This window comes from Mercenaria mercenaria, unplaced genomic scaffold (assembly GCF_021730395.1).
Source record: "Mercenaria mercenaria strain notata unplaced genomic scaffold, MADL_Memer_1 contig_2193, whole genome shotgun sequence".
NCBI lineage: Eukaryota > Metazoa > Mollusca > Bivalvia > Venerida > Veneridae > Mercenaria > Mercenaria mercenaria.
In genome coordinates this window covers 17528-35054 of record NW_026460235.1, presented here as the reverse complement: position 1 = coordinate 35054, position 17527 = coordinate 17528, and positions in this window count along the sequence as shown.

Sequence of the window (17527 nt, the reverse complement as noted above, 5' to 3'; positions counted from 1 at the left end):
TCCCTTCCCCAAAAGCATGTTCCTTCTTACCAAGACAATTACGAAATACTCGGGCCAGTGGATTAAACTAAAACGTATCAACACTATAACGAGAACTGGGCTTAAGAGGTACCTGTTCCTCTGTCAAGAAAGGTTGGCCTCTTACCTAAAACAATCATCATATGAGCCGCGCCATGAGAAAACCAACATAGTGCATTTTCGACCAGCATGGATCCAGAACAGCCTGCGCATCCGCGCAGTCTGGTCAGGATCCATGCAGTTCGCTAACGGTTTCTCTAATTGCAACAGGCTTTGAAAGCGAACAGCATGGATTCTGACCAGACTGCGCGGGTGCGCAGGCTGGTCTGGATCCATGCTGGTCGCCAGTGCACTATATTGGTTTTCTCATGTTGCCGCTCATATATAGCTTGATGACAATAATAAGGACAATAATTGTGTGGACCCCTAATTTCCTGATTTATATATTTTACATTACTAATAACTAGAACAAACGTAAATTAAAAATAAATGTAAGCAAAGCATTTATTTCAAAGTGATTTAACAGTAACGTATTTGGTTTCAAATATTACTTTCCTGCAATATAGAACTTTTGACAGGCTTCAAAAAAGAATAATTGAGCCGCGCCATGAGAAAATCAACATAGTGGGTTTGCGACCAGCATGGATCAAGACCAGCCTGCGCATCCGCGCAGTATGGTCAGGATCCATGCTGTTCGTTTTTAAAGCCTACTGCAATTAGAGAAACCATTAGCGAACAGCATGGATCCTGACCAGACTGCGAGGATGCGCAGGCTGGTCTGGACCCATGCTGGTCGCAAACCCACTATGTTGATTTTCTCATGGCACGGCTCTTATCTATATTTAAAAGTAAGCACTCGTATACTTTTAGGTGTTCTTTACATGTTTTCCTAGTAAACAGTTAAGGAAGGTTTTGCAAATTAACAGGTAAATATAATTTGTTTTTTATAGTACAGTTCTGAGTTTGACGTGCTATATAAATACAGTAAAACTGACTTAATGAAATTGAGAAATGGGTGAAGAAATTTTTAATCCGAAAGCAACAGGCACATCGAAATGGAATGATGTGGCAAGTATAATAGTCGAGCTTACTCTTCGATTAGTCGAGCTAGAATTCCTTAAGCTTTGCCAATTCCTTTATCGGATTGAACTGGTATATTTCAAAGTGTTACATTAAATGATTAAAACATATTTCAATTTTTTTATTACTAGTGGGATTATTGAGAAATAGTAACATTAAAGTCTACTTCCACTGGATGTAATAATACCCTTAAAGCACTTGTCCGGTTGTTATCCCCCATGAAAAGCAGAGGGATGTAGTGTTGGAGTTGTCCATTATTCTGGCAGTATCTCTCCTTTTGTGATCATATCTTGGTAACCGTTAGTCACATTGATGTGATAGCTGCTATACTTAATCAAAGCTTGTAAATTTTTCGAAGTACTGAACTTTAGTTATAAATAGATGTAATGTTTATGTTTGTTTTTTTTTGTTTTTTTGTTTTTTTTTGTTTTTTGCAACGATCTATTTCAATCATATATCTATGGTCATAGTTGCCTTGAATCACTAGTTCCTTATTATTCCAGTACAGTCTGTCAGATGCTAGAAATTTCAATCTCGAACATTTTGAAAAAATTATTTGCGGTCTCCATTTTATTAATTTTATTCTCGGCAATATCTTTGGTCACTATTAAAGGACAACTGAACAAAATCATGTTCTTAAACTAAAGCCATTTTGTAAACATGACCACAGATAAAATTTTATACCTCTGTGTGACCAAGGATATCGAAATCTATTCTTGAAAAATCATTGCTGCTATCTCAAACTAACCTAATATAATTTGAAATTTAACACAACCAACACCGACACACCCAGATTTATTAAAAGCTTTTGTTTTATTTTCATACAAATAATGTAACGATTGCATGCTCCCCAATATGGTCCGGGGTTGGCGCAAATAGTCCATCCGTTTGTCCGTCCGTCCTTCCCGAAATCTTTGTCGGGATAACACCTACAACTGTTTTCAAGGGATTTGGCCCAGGCTTTCAGATATGTATAACTGAACTCTCGCACATTGCCAGGACATAAATATACATGTACATGTAACATAACAGGTGTAAGTGTTATGGGCCTTGGAAAATTAAAATTTTTACAAAATACAGTGATATAAGCCTGGTCCGGATAACTCCTCCTACTGTTTTCAAGGCATGTTGCCCAGACTTACATGAAGTTAACTTGCGCATATCGTCAGGACGTGGATGTTAGGATCTGACCAAGACTTACAGAAAAGTACCGCCATGAAGTGAAAGTGGGCAAATTGTCAGTACTTGGCCTGTTTTAGGAGTTACGGCCCTTTGAAATTTTACAAAATGCAAAATTCTACTGAAAGGCTTGTCCTATTACAGTTTGAGAGAGAAACGACCCAAATTGAAAGAAGTTCATAAATATAAAGTTAACTCGTGCGTATTGTTGGGGCATACTAGTATGTGAATTATGCCGGGTTCAAGAGGTTTGGCCCTGAAAAGAGTTTTGAACGTTTGAAACAAATATTGTTCTAATATGAAGTGAAAATATGCATATTGTCAGGACATGTACCTTGCCTGGTTTAGGAGTTAACTGCAGTTTGAAAGGGATCTAGCACAAACTTGCAGAAACGTACAAAAATGAAGCGAACTTCCATGAATATGTCAATATGATCTATACGTTTGAAATAAATATTGTTCTGCAATGTAAAATTCCTTAAACAAAAGAACGGGCGTACGTAGGATTTATCCTAAAATAAAAGGATCGATGACAGTGTTGAAAATCGACAGTTTTCATTAAACTAAACTTTAAACTACCGAACTATGTCGTTTATATTAACACATTCTCAGTATTAATGTAAAATTAATTCAAATTATCAACGGTATAGACATTTCGTGCTAAAAATGCTGAACTTCGGCCATTTCAGGTCACACACCAATAAATAGTTTTCCCTATATATTCTAAATAAAACTGACATTTTTCAAAGAGCTACCAAACATAGCTTGACCCATTTCAGAGAACAAAGCATTACCTCATTTTAAAGAGTTATCATGATAAAACTGAAAACTGATATAAAATGAAGAGAAAAGTAGGGATCATGTATCTTCTAAGAGAGATTTCTCTTGTCACATTTGCTTACTGTAAAATCACATCAAAATCACACTGCTGTGACCTGGAAGTACTACTCATACTAAAATTGAGATTCACTTCACCAAATACAACTGCCTTTCCCATTTTTCCTACCAAAATGTCAAAAATACATCCATAATGAAATTTAAAGAAACCAGCTTTAATTTAGACCTCTGTGGCCATGCCAAGTGAAAAATTAGTGTTCAAAAATCCTGTCTGCCATCAGGAGTGCACAACCTGTGTACATAGATATTTGATTTTTGGAAACTGTTTTTGCTGTGCTGTTGCGGCGCTTTGGTACGCAGGTGCTATATAATAGTGTTCTGAACAGTTTGTTGTGCTAAACAGTAAACACTAATCTTTGACAGTACTATACAAACTTCTGGGAATATTAATTAAATTGTTTGTGGTGAAATAAAAGTTCCTTTGCATTTTCGTTATCGATTGTCTGTGAAAACTCAATGGTTAGAACCAGGCAGCTTAAATTTGATATTAGATAAGCGTACTCTAACTGAAATAGAGAACGGCTTCAGAAAGTTCAACATTTTCCTACAGTATTTTATATGTAGATGGATCTAAGACATGTTCTCTAACTTAGTTTGTGTACGGCTTATAGCCACGCCTCTTCCTCAGTTGAAGAATATTACAGATAAAGTTAACAGTTATAATGTTATAATGACAATGCAGGTAAACCATGATACAATGATATTTTATTCAAACAGTTGTAACATTAATCTTTTTTTCCAATTTATTTAAGTATATCCCCAAGTTATGCTAATGCTTTCTTTCACAACCGTAAACAATTGTCCTTGCAGATTTTTTTGTTTATTTTTGGTAAATAGAAAATTTTTAGTGAAAAACTGCATATACTTTGTCATCATTTTAGTGGGGGACAAAATCGGCCCAAATCCTACGATATTTCTCGCATAGGAAAGGTTTTAACGACGCTCGTTATTTGTTCGCTTTTTTACTACTGTCTGCAAATGAAACGCTATATATTTCGAGGGTGATAGTTCCGAATGACTCTCATGTTATCCCATGAAATATGAATAATACGGATTTTTGGGACCAAAGTCTAGAATAAAAAATAGCTTTTTTGGAACTCTGTGAACCAAACATAACCGGAAAATATCAAATACTGTCAAAACTGTCCAATACTGAATTCTGTTTTGAAGCCATTTTGTAAAGAAAGATGCCCATTGGTTGTACGTTTTCGAGTGTGAAATGATAAAAGAATGGTTGCTTATTTCATAGTGAAAATATATTTGATATTTTTTCCTGAAATGAGCCGCGCCATGAGAAAACCAACATAGTGGCTTTGCGACCAGCATGGATCCAGACCAGCCTGTTCTCTTTCAAAGTCTACTGCAATTAGAGAAACTGTTAGCGAACAGATGGATCCTGACCAGACTGCGCGGATGCGCAGGCTGGTCTAGATCCATGCTGGTTGCAAAGCCACTATGTTGGTTTTCTCATGGCGCGGCTCAGATAATATTCACTATTACTGAACTACATTATGGTTACGCCACTCGTGACAATACTGCATCTAGTGTTACAATATCCTTTATGTATAATTACACGGGGGAGGAAGTGTCACACGAAGGATGGAGTTCTTCTGATAACCTGTCATGTTTTCTTCTGATAACTGTTACGGAGTTCGTCTGATTTCTGAATGACGTGCCAAGAATTCGTAGGAAAAAATGGTAATTATTTATCTTTAAATAGAGAGAATGGGGTGTAAAACTAAAGTTTGATGATCAAGGTTGCCTGATGTCTTGTGCTATGCGTCAGAAAAAACTGTTTAGTCTAATAATCAGTCCCACTACTTTGAAAAGAAGACATTTTGAGTAAAATATCGAAATCGTTTGCTCATTCATACATATTCTTCTTCTTATTCACGTTCTTCATCCGCAGCACATGCAATAGAATAATTTTAGTGCAAAGTTGCAAACATATACCACTTTCTAACAATTTTATGCCCGATTTTTCAAATGTTACGGAATTCCGGTGATAACTCTGAAGATGTCACAGAGTTCTTATGATAACTTTTATTACTGCCAGGGTGTTTCTTGAGCTATGTTAAGATACTTTTTAGCTAATTTTATTATTTAAAAAGGGTGTTAACGATGTTCTAACGTAATATATTTATCCAAGGCACAGTATTGTGGTTATATAATGTATGGTATGTGTGTTTTTGAGTTCCAATGATAAGTTTTTAGTGTTATATTTGTTATTCTGACTAGATGTTACTTTTAAAGGGACTGTGTACGCTAATAATGATGATCTTGCTAACTATGGTTAATTTTTTAAATACAAATTGCACATAAATGATGTACAGTGTTAAACAGTTACAGAAATATACTCTTATATTCATTTCTAACACGATCCGCCGCAGTTGCTATATAAATCGCCTATACATGAATCTACGATAAAATATAGCTGTTCCATTCCACCCTACGATTGTAACATGACTGTGAGATTCTATTCTGCTTCCGTTATATGCCGACTAAATACTCGACTTTTTCAGTGCTAAGCAGTAGTAATAAAATGTACATCAAATTTTCTGAAACAAACAATTTCTAACTGATGAATTTATTTGTTTATATTTTTACCGTAAGATAATATTTCAGCCCGGTAAGTTTCAACCTCAACATCAGTGCATCTATCTGGTCGTGTACGTAGTTTACAATTTCTGCGCTGTAAGCACCACGAATGTCAACTAGATTCTACTTTGACATTACGAAAATAACATTATAATTCATGTTCCAATCTTCCAGACTCAAGTGTTTACGTGTTTATATGCCGCAATGTTCTGGCGTGTATGTTTCAGTGCCATCATGTAGTGACGTGTACTATTTTAAGAAACTGCATATATATAAGGTTTGAATAAAGTATTTACATCAGATTTCTATATCTGACCTTAGATATTATCGAAAATAGCATTTTCACAACTTAATACTTTAATTAAAATTTAATGAATATCGGAAAATTCCGTTTTATGCAACGCTTTCCATTCGTGGGAGGTTTTTGTAATAGCATATGGCCAGCCGAATGACATATTGAGCTAAAATGTAGTGCTGTAAAATGCGCAGAATTTGCGTGGTTAGAATCGAAATAATAAATATGTTCCAATAATTTTATCAGTTGATAAAATATGGGCAGTCGTTCGGATGCGAATATTAAATCACTCGTGCTACCCACTCGTGATTTAATTATTACGCATCCGAACTCCTGCCCATATTTTATTAACTGATAAAATATAGGGACATATTTATTATTTCTTAATTAATTGGCTTGGAAATTACATTGTGGATTCTATTGTAAGAAAGTGCAGAATCCTCTTACTTTATAATATTTCCAGCTAAACTCTAAAATGCCATTCTATTCATCTTATAGCATTTAGATAGCACTTTAAAATTCACATTGTTCACTTATTATGATATTCTATATGACAAATAGTATATGCACGTATGAGGATGACAACCCCCTATTTGGTACGCAGTATTCAGCGCATCGAAAATTATATGCATTCTGTAAGATGTAATGACAATACTGCAGTATTAACGCCAGTCACATTACGAACATGTCGGTTATCTGCCTCAAATCTGTGGTAAATATGCTATAGCATCATATGACTCATGTCAACTGATTACACAAGAAGCGGTAGCTCGCTCTCTGTGTTGTGTAGTGTCGCATTGTGACTGTACTTTTTCAGTGTCAACTATATGAAGGATTTAAAAAATTATGATGGTAAAGTTATAATTATCATGGTAAATCATACTATATAGCATTATTTTTTATCATTAATCCGATCAACCACTTCAGAAACAGACAGCCTCTGCAAATGCAGCAAATAGATGTACCCTAAATTAAAGATAACGGATTTGATTTCAATTCAGTGATCAATCAAAACGGAAACCAATAAATCGTTGTTCACGAACATTAGCACATCCATTGATAGAACGAAAAAATACAATTTACTGCATTTATTATCTATTCGTATTTTACTATATATGTCATTATACTGCATATAGTTTTAAACTTTACAAAAGACTCATACCGTACATTATATAACCACAATACTGTGCCTTGGATAAATATATTACGTTAGAACATCGTTAACACCCTTTTTAAATAATAAAATTAGCTAAAAAGTATCTTAACATAGCTCAAGAAACACCCTGGCAGTAATAAAAGTTATCATAAGAACTCTGTGACATCTTCAGAGTTATCACCGGAATTCCGTAACATTTGAAAAATCGGGCATAAAATTGTTAGAAAGTGGTATATGTTTGCAACTTTGCACTAAAATTATTCTATTGCATGTGCTGCGGATTAAGAACGTGAATAAGAAGAATAATATGTATGAATGAGCAAACGATTTCGATATTTTACTCAAAATGTCTTCTTTTCAAAGTAGTGGGGCTGATTATTAGACTAAACAGTTTTTTCTGACGCATAGCACAAGACATCAGGCAACCTTGATCATCAAACTTTAGTTTTACACCCCATTCTCTCTATTTAAAGATAAATAATTACCTTTTTTTTTCTACGATTCCTTGGCACGTCATTCAGAAATCAGACGAACTCCGTAACGTTTTCCAGGAACTCCGTAACAGTTATCAGAAGAAAACATGACAGGTTATCAGAAGAACTCCATCCTTCGTGTGACACTTCCTCCCCCGTGAATTATACGTTTGCAAAATAACAGCCGAAATCTCACGGATGACAAACAGGTTGTTATTACTGGTGCAAAAATAGAATTTAAGATAATCTGCTAAATCTCTGTTAAATAAATAAAAATAAAACAACTAATATAACAACCTTTCTAGCAGGCTAAATAATACTAAATAGTTAAAATGTTTACCTACCTGACTATCAGTCAGTTAAACGGAGACAAAATGAGCAATCTCTGTCATTGAAAAGTAGTTATTGTCTCTCGCTCGTGTATGAATGTTTATTCGGCTAAGTAACGCATTGATATATTGGCATTCATAAAAGACAGGCGTGACTCCTATGAATCCTGAACCAATGAGCTACATTAGATTGTCGAAACATGCCAGTCGTAACGATGGTAATATGAAATAATAATTGAGCCGCACCATGAGAAAACCAACATAGTGGATTTGCAACCAGCTTTTAGTGTGATGGACAAAATGAATAATTGAGCTGCACCATGAGAAAACCAACATAGTGGATTTGCAAACAGCATGGATCCTGACCAGACAGCGCGGACTGCGCGGATGCGCAGTCTGGTCTGGATCCATACTGTTCGCGTCCTTGAGCCTATCCCATCCCACGAGCCCATCCCAGGTTTTCCAGGATCCCCGATTCGATGCGTGACTTTGTTGCGCATAATTAGAGGGTCGCAATGGGGTTTGTTTTTACATATTAATCATGCATTCGAAGGTTACGGTCAGTGATTCGCCTCAATTAGGAAAGAATAATTTTAAAGTCAGAGGTTATTTCTAAGGTCACGGAGTTTGATTGGCCAGCTTATAATGACAACAGCTTTCGAGGTCAGTTGTTCAGTCAAGTGTGACTTACCGAATCAAAGTGTTCCTTCTGAAGGAACAATAATTTAAGGCAGCCTGGAAAACCTGGGATGGGCTCGTGGGATGGGCTCATGGGATGGGATGGGATGGGCTGAAGGTCATGGGATCGTGGGCCCAAGGTCAGAGAAATATATAGTGAGGAACATGAAATAAAAGTTCAACTGGGCAATTAAGAGGTCAGCTGGGGATAACAGAGACACAACCTGTAATTACAATTCCCAGAGTGAGACTCACACTGTATTGGTGGCCAAGAAGGGAAACAAAGAAAGAAAATACCAACACTTAGCCCTCTAACTTGTAAGAATACTTCTACAGTTCCAATATAAGTGATAAAAAATTTATGGACTGTATTTTTTATCATAAATAAAGCAATAAAAAGCAATTATTTTGAACAAAATATAATCATTTATTGTCCACTTGGTGTAAATGTAAACATCATATTTTATCATAAGTAAAGCAAAAAAAAGCAATTATTTTGAACAAAATACATGTTGTATAATCATTTATTGTCCACATGGTGTTAATGTAAACAATATATATTTTATAGAGAACTGTTCACCTTAAGAAACCTTCGAGAATCTGAGAAAATTTTAGGGGCAAATAAGTTCAGCCCATGTCCTTGAACCCATCCCATCCCATTCCAAGAGCCCATCCCATGAGCCCATCCCAGGTTTTCCGGGATCCCATAATTTAAGTGGGGAAAGTGCCAGAATTGATAATTAAGGTAAACTTTATGACAAATTTGGAAAAATAACGAAATAATTAGATACATAAAAAATTTCACTTAGCTGAATTTTAGATAAAAAAAATGTGCTTTCAGTGATCAAAGAAAGCGTAGCGGCAAGGGAGATGAGATCCCTGCCTGGGAGTTTGCATTTACATCATGTAATGTTTGGACCGTTATTGAATTCATATCGCCGGGGAAATGCTTATTCATTTTCAAGCAACGATATTACCTACATATAGATCTCATCCGCGCTTAACGACTGCATTAGGAGGATGGGTATCCGAACTGCACCTGAACTTCACATGGCAGCAAATTTTGTTATGTTTAACATTGCATAAAAGTTAAGTCCGCCCAATAAGCTCAGTATGGAGAGCGCAGATCTACGGATCGTGGGTCTTGAGTTAGATCCTCGGGCGAGGCGTATGTTCTCCGTGATAAAAATTAATGTGTCTGAAATCATTCGTCCTCCATCTCTGGTTCATGTGGGGAAGTTGGCAGTTACTTGCGGAGAACAGGTTTGTACTGCTACAGAATCCAGGAACACTGGATAGGTTAACTGCCTGCCGTTACATAACGGAAATACTGTTGAAAAACGGCGTTAAACCCAAAACAAAACAACAAAAATTTTAAGAGCAATTGTTAAATAAATTCTTAAGTTTCAGTTTGTCATTTTATTCATAATGTAGATACTTTAAATATTAATAATAAAGTTTAATGTGTTCCTTCGTAAATATTGTTGCAAATATTGTAATTCTTATTTTAATGAAAGGGACAAAATGAAATGTAACAACCATTAGCGGTGCAAGATATTGTACAAAATCTAGCATATTATTAATAAATAAATGTAGACACTTTAAATATTATTTTACAAGCTTTTTGCTTACTCCGCATTCCTATCACATTAATAAATGTTTGTATGATACATATTTGTAAAATAAATATTGTTTAAACCAAATATTGATAACAAAATTTTATGTATTCCTTCGTAAATATTGTTGAAAATATTGTAATTCTTATTTTAATGAAAGGGGCGAAATGAAATGTAATAACCATTAGCGGTGTAAGATATCGTACAGAAATCTAGTTTTCCGTATTTATTATTTAATATTGCTGCTGGTCTTATGTATCAAGTTTTATTAATACTTGATGAATTGATACTGGCGCAAAAAGCATATTGCTATGAATTCAGAAAATTTCACATAACTTATATGCATATTAGAAATGACAATTATTTAGAGCACGTCCTTAGATTTATCTCCTACATGGATGTGTTTTTTATGTAAATGGGATTTCTATTGAACTTTGTATATAATAAAGTATTGTTATGTGTTTAATAGATTTTCTTCTACAGTGCATGCATACTCCAGAATGGTATCATTATATTTACTGATTGAAACAGTTCAGTTTTGACTTCTTTAAATTCATTGCCACATAACGCCATACAGATTTACATTCTGACAACATGTCCAGGCCGTCGGAAAGCATAAAAGCATACAATGATATGAATACATTAACTCATGTTATTCTTTTGTAGTATGTATTGTCCAGTGTTAACTTATTATGTAAAGGAGAAAAGCCGAAAACTGTCCATTATGTGAAAGAATGGACAAATCGAGGCGCAACGCGCCGAGATTGTCCATTCTTTCACATAATGGATAGTTTGAGGCCTTTCTCTGACTTAAAACACGGTCCTCACGAAAAAATCAAGATTGTCGTGATATTATATAATGTCTCTAATATTGTCCTCTTTGAGGCAAAGACAAATCATTGATTTGTGTCTCTGTGCTAAATAAAAATACCAAGTCAAATGGAATTTAAATTAGATTGCATATAAATGTTTATTGCAATTAAAGGTTTTTAAACACTAATGATATTCAGTGCTGATTCTTAGGAAAGTTTCGAACATATCTCGTTTTGTCATATTTATGAATGATTTGAAGTGCCTTTACAAAAAGTAAAATTAAACTTGGCCTTATGATGTATGTATTAATAGTTGCCCATGCTTTGTTCGTGCTAAGTTTGCAGTTTTATATAAATCAAGTAATTTAATAAATGACGGGTCCAGGTGAAGACATTCTAAAATGTATGTATATGTATTTTATATCGTTATTAGAAAACAATCGTTCTTATCTCGTAATTACGAGATATTCTTTCAATTTTATTAGAAAAATTACTCGTATCACATGAGATCTTTACTCGTTATGACTCATATGTCGTTAATATTTCGTTGTTAAAATAAATAGCACCGTTATTGCAAGACAATTGTACTCAAGTTCAACGTAGATCATTACGGCCAAATTTTCTGGTAATACCGAAATGTGCAGTAAAACTTTAGGGAAATTGACGTTGTTTTTTGTCTTTGTAGTAGAAAAGTGAAATTGCACATTTCTGGGTAGGACTGCAACAAATGTCAGTTATGTTACAAATTTAACCAATTTTACATGAACACTGCATGAGAAAGATATGTCTGCAGCATTTGAAAAAGAAAGGAAAATTATGTGTTTTAGCTCGACTATTCAAAGAATAGGTGGAGCTATTGGACTCCAGTTTGTTTAATTCTGCCCACTGTTTTCTTGTTTAGGGCACAGCCATTATTCTATCTGGGGACTATACGCCACTTTTCATGGATTTGCACTCTGTGCATCATTGAAGGTTCCATGTGCACCGTCGTATGAATACATCTGCGAATGTCTAAATTACATTCTGGTACTTATAACATGTGTAAATGTTGAGTTCTGCTCAACCCGGGGCTAGAGGGCGTAGACGGTAGCTTGCACTTCCACTACCGTCCATGAACAGGCTCAATCAGACCGAGCCTGCAACATTTGCGGTTATGTCGTGTTAGGCGACCTGTGGTTTTCCACTTTTTTATTTCATCCCTGTGTCGATGTCCGCGTCGGCGTCCCGATTTGGTTAAGTTTTTGTAAGAAAGCTGGTATCTCAGTAACCACTTGTGGGATTGGATTGAAACTTCACACACTTATTTACTGTGATAAATTGACTTACACTGCACCGGTTCCATAACTCTGTTTCGTATAATTTTTTATTAAGGTTTTATATGTAAGCTGGTATTTCAGTACCTACTAATGGAAATGGATTGAAACGTCACGCACTTGTTCATTGCGATGATCTGACATGCATTACTCATGTTCCATAACTCTACTTTGCATTTTTACAAAAGTATGCCATTTTTTCGACTAAACAGTTGTTGATTAATTCTTTTGTATGCAAGCTGATATCTCAGTACCCACTAATGGGAATGGATTGAAACCTGCACATTTGTCCATTGTCATGAGCTGATATACTTTGTACAGGTTCAATAACCCTTTTTGCAATCTTACGAAAGTATGCCCCCTTTTCGACTTAAATATTCATTCAGTTGACAAGGCTGTTGAATAGTCGAGCGTTGCTTTACTCCGACAGCTCTTGTTTTTACATAACGTTGCCTGTTTTTATCTATTTTTGACTGAAAATGCCATACCAGGTGTATATCTGCGATACATTTCTATTGCGATTTAGGAGTACACAAAGAGAACATTATTACTTTCTAACGGTTGAAGATTTAAACTAACATTCTGTAATTACTTTTGGCACACTGTTTGATTTTCATTTGAATGATAATTTGTGGGTCGATTTAGGTTAAAGTCATACGTTCCTCTTCAGGTTTTTTTTATTGCAATTACAAGTTCTGTAAAACGTTGTAGTTTAAATTTCGAAACTTTCGAATTTCTTAGGTTAATGTACTCACACCTCTCAACGCACATGGTTGTTACTATACCTGTCCATTATTAACCTGTACCTGTCCATTCTTAAAGTATCCATTATTTTAAGAATGGACAGTTACAGGTTAATAATGGACAGGTATAGTAAAATAATCGTGTGTATAGAACGGTGTCGGTACAATAACCTATATAGTAGACAAAACTAACAAAGGATTGCATCACAACCGTGTTTTAATTTAAATTATATGTAAAATATTGTTTAACTAAAATATTAATTAATATTACTAATGTAACAGCCGTGGTAATAAAAGCTGGAATTCTTCAACATTTCATTATATATGAATGTCGTATTTTGTTTTACTTTTGTCAGAGAAAGGGACGTAATGCGTATATTGACAGGGCTTAAAGTACTCTTCGTCAGCCTACCTGTGAATCATATAATCTCAAGCCGCACCATTATAAAACGAACTGGCACAAAAAGCGCCATACAAATTTATTCCCAGCTGTTATGCACTAATATCGAAAATTTCAAACACTGAAGCCTCGAAAAAAGTACAATATGAAAATGGATCATAGTTGGCAAAAAATTGCGAAGTTTTGTTTGAAGTATTTAGTGTAAAATTCAGCTGTACAAAGTTGGTGATTATTACGTTAATTGTAAAAATAAACAAGATAAAATAATTTAGATTATTATAAATAATGAAAGTATGTGTTTAGCAGTAATAGATATAACAAAGTATCCACAGACAGAAACACGAACGAGAATTCATAGTTGGTTGACCTGTGTTGGGACAATTTCAAACTAATATATAACATTATACACTCATTATGAAAATGTACTGATTTCTTAAATGCGTTTGATTTAGCTGAAGCGCTCAGAAACAACAATGTTATACGTGCAAAATGCTCTACCAAAAGAGCCGCGCCATGAGAAAACCAACATAGTGCGTTTGCGACCAGCTGGATCCATCCATGCTGTTCGCTAGCGGTTTCTCTAGTTGCAATAGGTTTGGAAGCGAACAGCATGAATCCTGACCAGACTGCGCGGGATGCGCAGTCTGGTCTGGATCCATGCTAGTCGCAAACACACTATATTGACAAGAAACTGGTGTATTTGCAGACACTGCAAAACATTTTGGCGAACTATTAATATCATTATTATCAAACGTCAAACTTGTTTTTAACTTGATCGTGTTGCAGTGTATGGACCGTTGAATACATAGTGTAACAAAGAATTATTCTACTTTTTAGTTCAGCTGTATTTGTGTGCATAAAATTTAAAAAGCAGTATTTAAAGTTAAATTGAAAGTATTAGTATTCTATTATTTCTTTTAGGTTTCTTTGCCTATCAGACAAAACCACGGTGAAGGTTACTTTAGCTTTATTCACATTAAATAATGTTCTATTCATTCTATGTCTTAAGTAAATCAATTATTCAGTGATGCCATGTTCCTAACTACAAAAACAACAAACAAGGAATGTATGATACAGGTCTTAGTATTTGACGGCATTCCAATGTACAAAATATGAATGTAATTTTCTTGTAACTGTCAGTTGGTACGAGGTTGTGCGATGTGGTAGTGACCTGTAGAAGTGTGGTAAATGCGGGTATCTATATACCCCACTCAGCCTGAAAACATACTATCAAAATTTTAGACATTAAACTGTATAAGGATGTTTTCTATTAGGCCCCGAGCAAAAAAACAAAAAACAACAAAAAACAACAGAAAAATGTAATAACTTGAATTTATCTAATCTCGAATTATGTTATAGTTAAATGGCATAAAAGATGGCTATTCTGGTCTTCCTCAGCTTCTTGGAACAAATACAGAATCAGAAGGCGAAAATCGTAACAATAGCGTATGAAAAATTACATACATTCAAGTAAGAATCAAAATAAAATGAAAACTAACTCAAAAAGGGATAACGACAATTTCAATTTGATATCGAAAAAATAATATTGTATGGGGAAAATTCAGCATAAGATATAGGGATATTAAATTGAATTCGTACTTGTGAACGTTACTTTTCTAAATGTAGATACCGACTCTGGCTTGAAGAATCCCTCCTGCACTAAATAAATATTCTTATATTAATTCAACCAAGCCAAATGCTAAATATATAGCTGAATATATATGAGCCGCGCCATGGGAAAACCAACATAGTGGCTTTGCGACCAGCATGGATCCAGACCAGTCTGCGCATCCGCTCAGTCTGGTCAGGATCCATTCTGTTCGCTTTCAAAGCCTATTGGAATTAGAGAAACTGTTAGCGAACAGCACGGATCCTGACCAGACTGCGCGGATGCGCAGGCTGGTCTGGATCCATGCTGGTCGCAAACCCACTATGTTGGTTTATTCGTGACACGGCTGTATCTGCCTTTTATGTTCTAATATAGCTACAATATCTCAGCAGTAATAACCCATAACATACATGTATATGGATATATATTAAAGATACGTGCTTCTTTAGTGTCTTGTTTGAGGAATCTCCCTCGAACTAGATGAATACTCATGTTTGAATCACAGTCTAGTGCAAAATATAAATCTGCATTTAATGTTTGAATACTGCTACAAGTCATAAGTAAATACTATCAATGCCTGTAAGAGATGGTGGGAGAGAATAAACAAATATTCAACCTCAAGTGAAGCATTATCAGTTAACAATCACTTCACCAGTTCACTGAAAATGTAAGAAAATGAAGAAAGCACGGTAAAATAACTTCCTTGGAGTAGTTAGCAAACGATGGAATACGTGAATTATTTCATACATGCTTCTAAAAAGTCTGATGTATTTACTGACTGATAATATTTTACAATTTGCGAGTGTCTGAATTTGTTATTGCAATGTCTAAGAAGATAGCGCACTAAAGCGCTTTTATTGTTCAAAATCATAACCATACATGTTTCATCAAAACTATTTTGATATTTCTTAGTTTTTGCTACTTGCGGGCTTTCATGATCAGTCAACGTGCGGTCCCTCATATACCATGCTCTATGATAAGGACCTACAACAGTGGAATCACCAATAATGTTATATAAGTAATATACTTTTGGAATTTCCGAAGAGTGAGTGGCACTCAGTGAGAATTGAAACAATAATTAGAAATTGCTTTTGTAAACAAGAGGACCATGATGGTCCTGAATCGCTCATCTCTTCCCACATGACCCAGTTTTGAGTATGACGTCGTTTTTTCTATTATTTGACATAGTGACCTAGTTTTTGAGCTCATGTGACCCAGTTTTGAACTTGACCTAGATATTATCAAGATAAAAATTCTGACCAATTTTCATGAAGATCCATTGAAAAATATGGTCTCTAGAGAGGTCACAAGGTTTTTCTATTATTTGACCTATTGACCTAGTTTTTTAAGGCACGTGACCCAGTTTCAAACCTGACCTAGATATCATCAAGGTGAACATTCTGACCAATTTTCATGAAGATCCATTCAAGGGTATGGCCTCTAGAGAGGTCACAAGGTTTTTCTATTTCAAGACCTACTGACCTAGTTTTTGATCGCAGTTGACCCAGTTTCAAACTTGACCTAGATATCATCAAGATAAACATTCAGACCAACTTTCATACAGATCCCATGAAAAATATGGCCTCTAGAGAGGTCACAACATTTTTTCATTATTTGACCTACTGACCTACTTTTTGATGGCACGTGACCCACTTTCGAAACTGACCTAGATATCATCAAGATGAACATTCAGACCAATTTTCATACAGATCCCATGAAAAATATGGCCTCTAGAGAGGTCACAAGGTTTTTCTATTATTTGACCTACTGACCTAGTTTTTGACGGCACGTGACCCACTTTCAAACTTGACCTAGATATCATCAAGGTGAACATTCTGACCAATTTTCATGAAGGTCTCATGAAATATATGGCCTCTAGAGAGGTCACAAGGTTTTTCTATTTTTAGACCTACTGACCTAGTTTTTAATCGCACGTGACCCAGTTTCGAACCTGACCTAGATATCATCAAGATGAACATTCAGACCAACTTTCATACAGATCCCATAAAAAATACGGCCTTTAGAGAGGTCACAAGGTTTTTCTATTATTTGACCTACTGACCTAGTTTTTGAAGGCACGTGACCCAGTTTCAAACTTGACCTAGATATCATCAAGGTGAATGTTCTGACCAATTTTCATGAAGATCTTGTGAAATATATGGCCTCTAGAGAGGTCACAAGATTTTTCTATTTTTAGACCTACTGACCTAGTTTTTGACCGCACGTGACCCAGTTTCGAACTTGACCTAGATATCATCAAGGTGAACATTCTGACCAATTTTCATGAAGATCTTGTGAAATATATGGCCTCTAGAGAGGTCACAAGGTTTT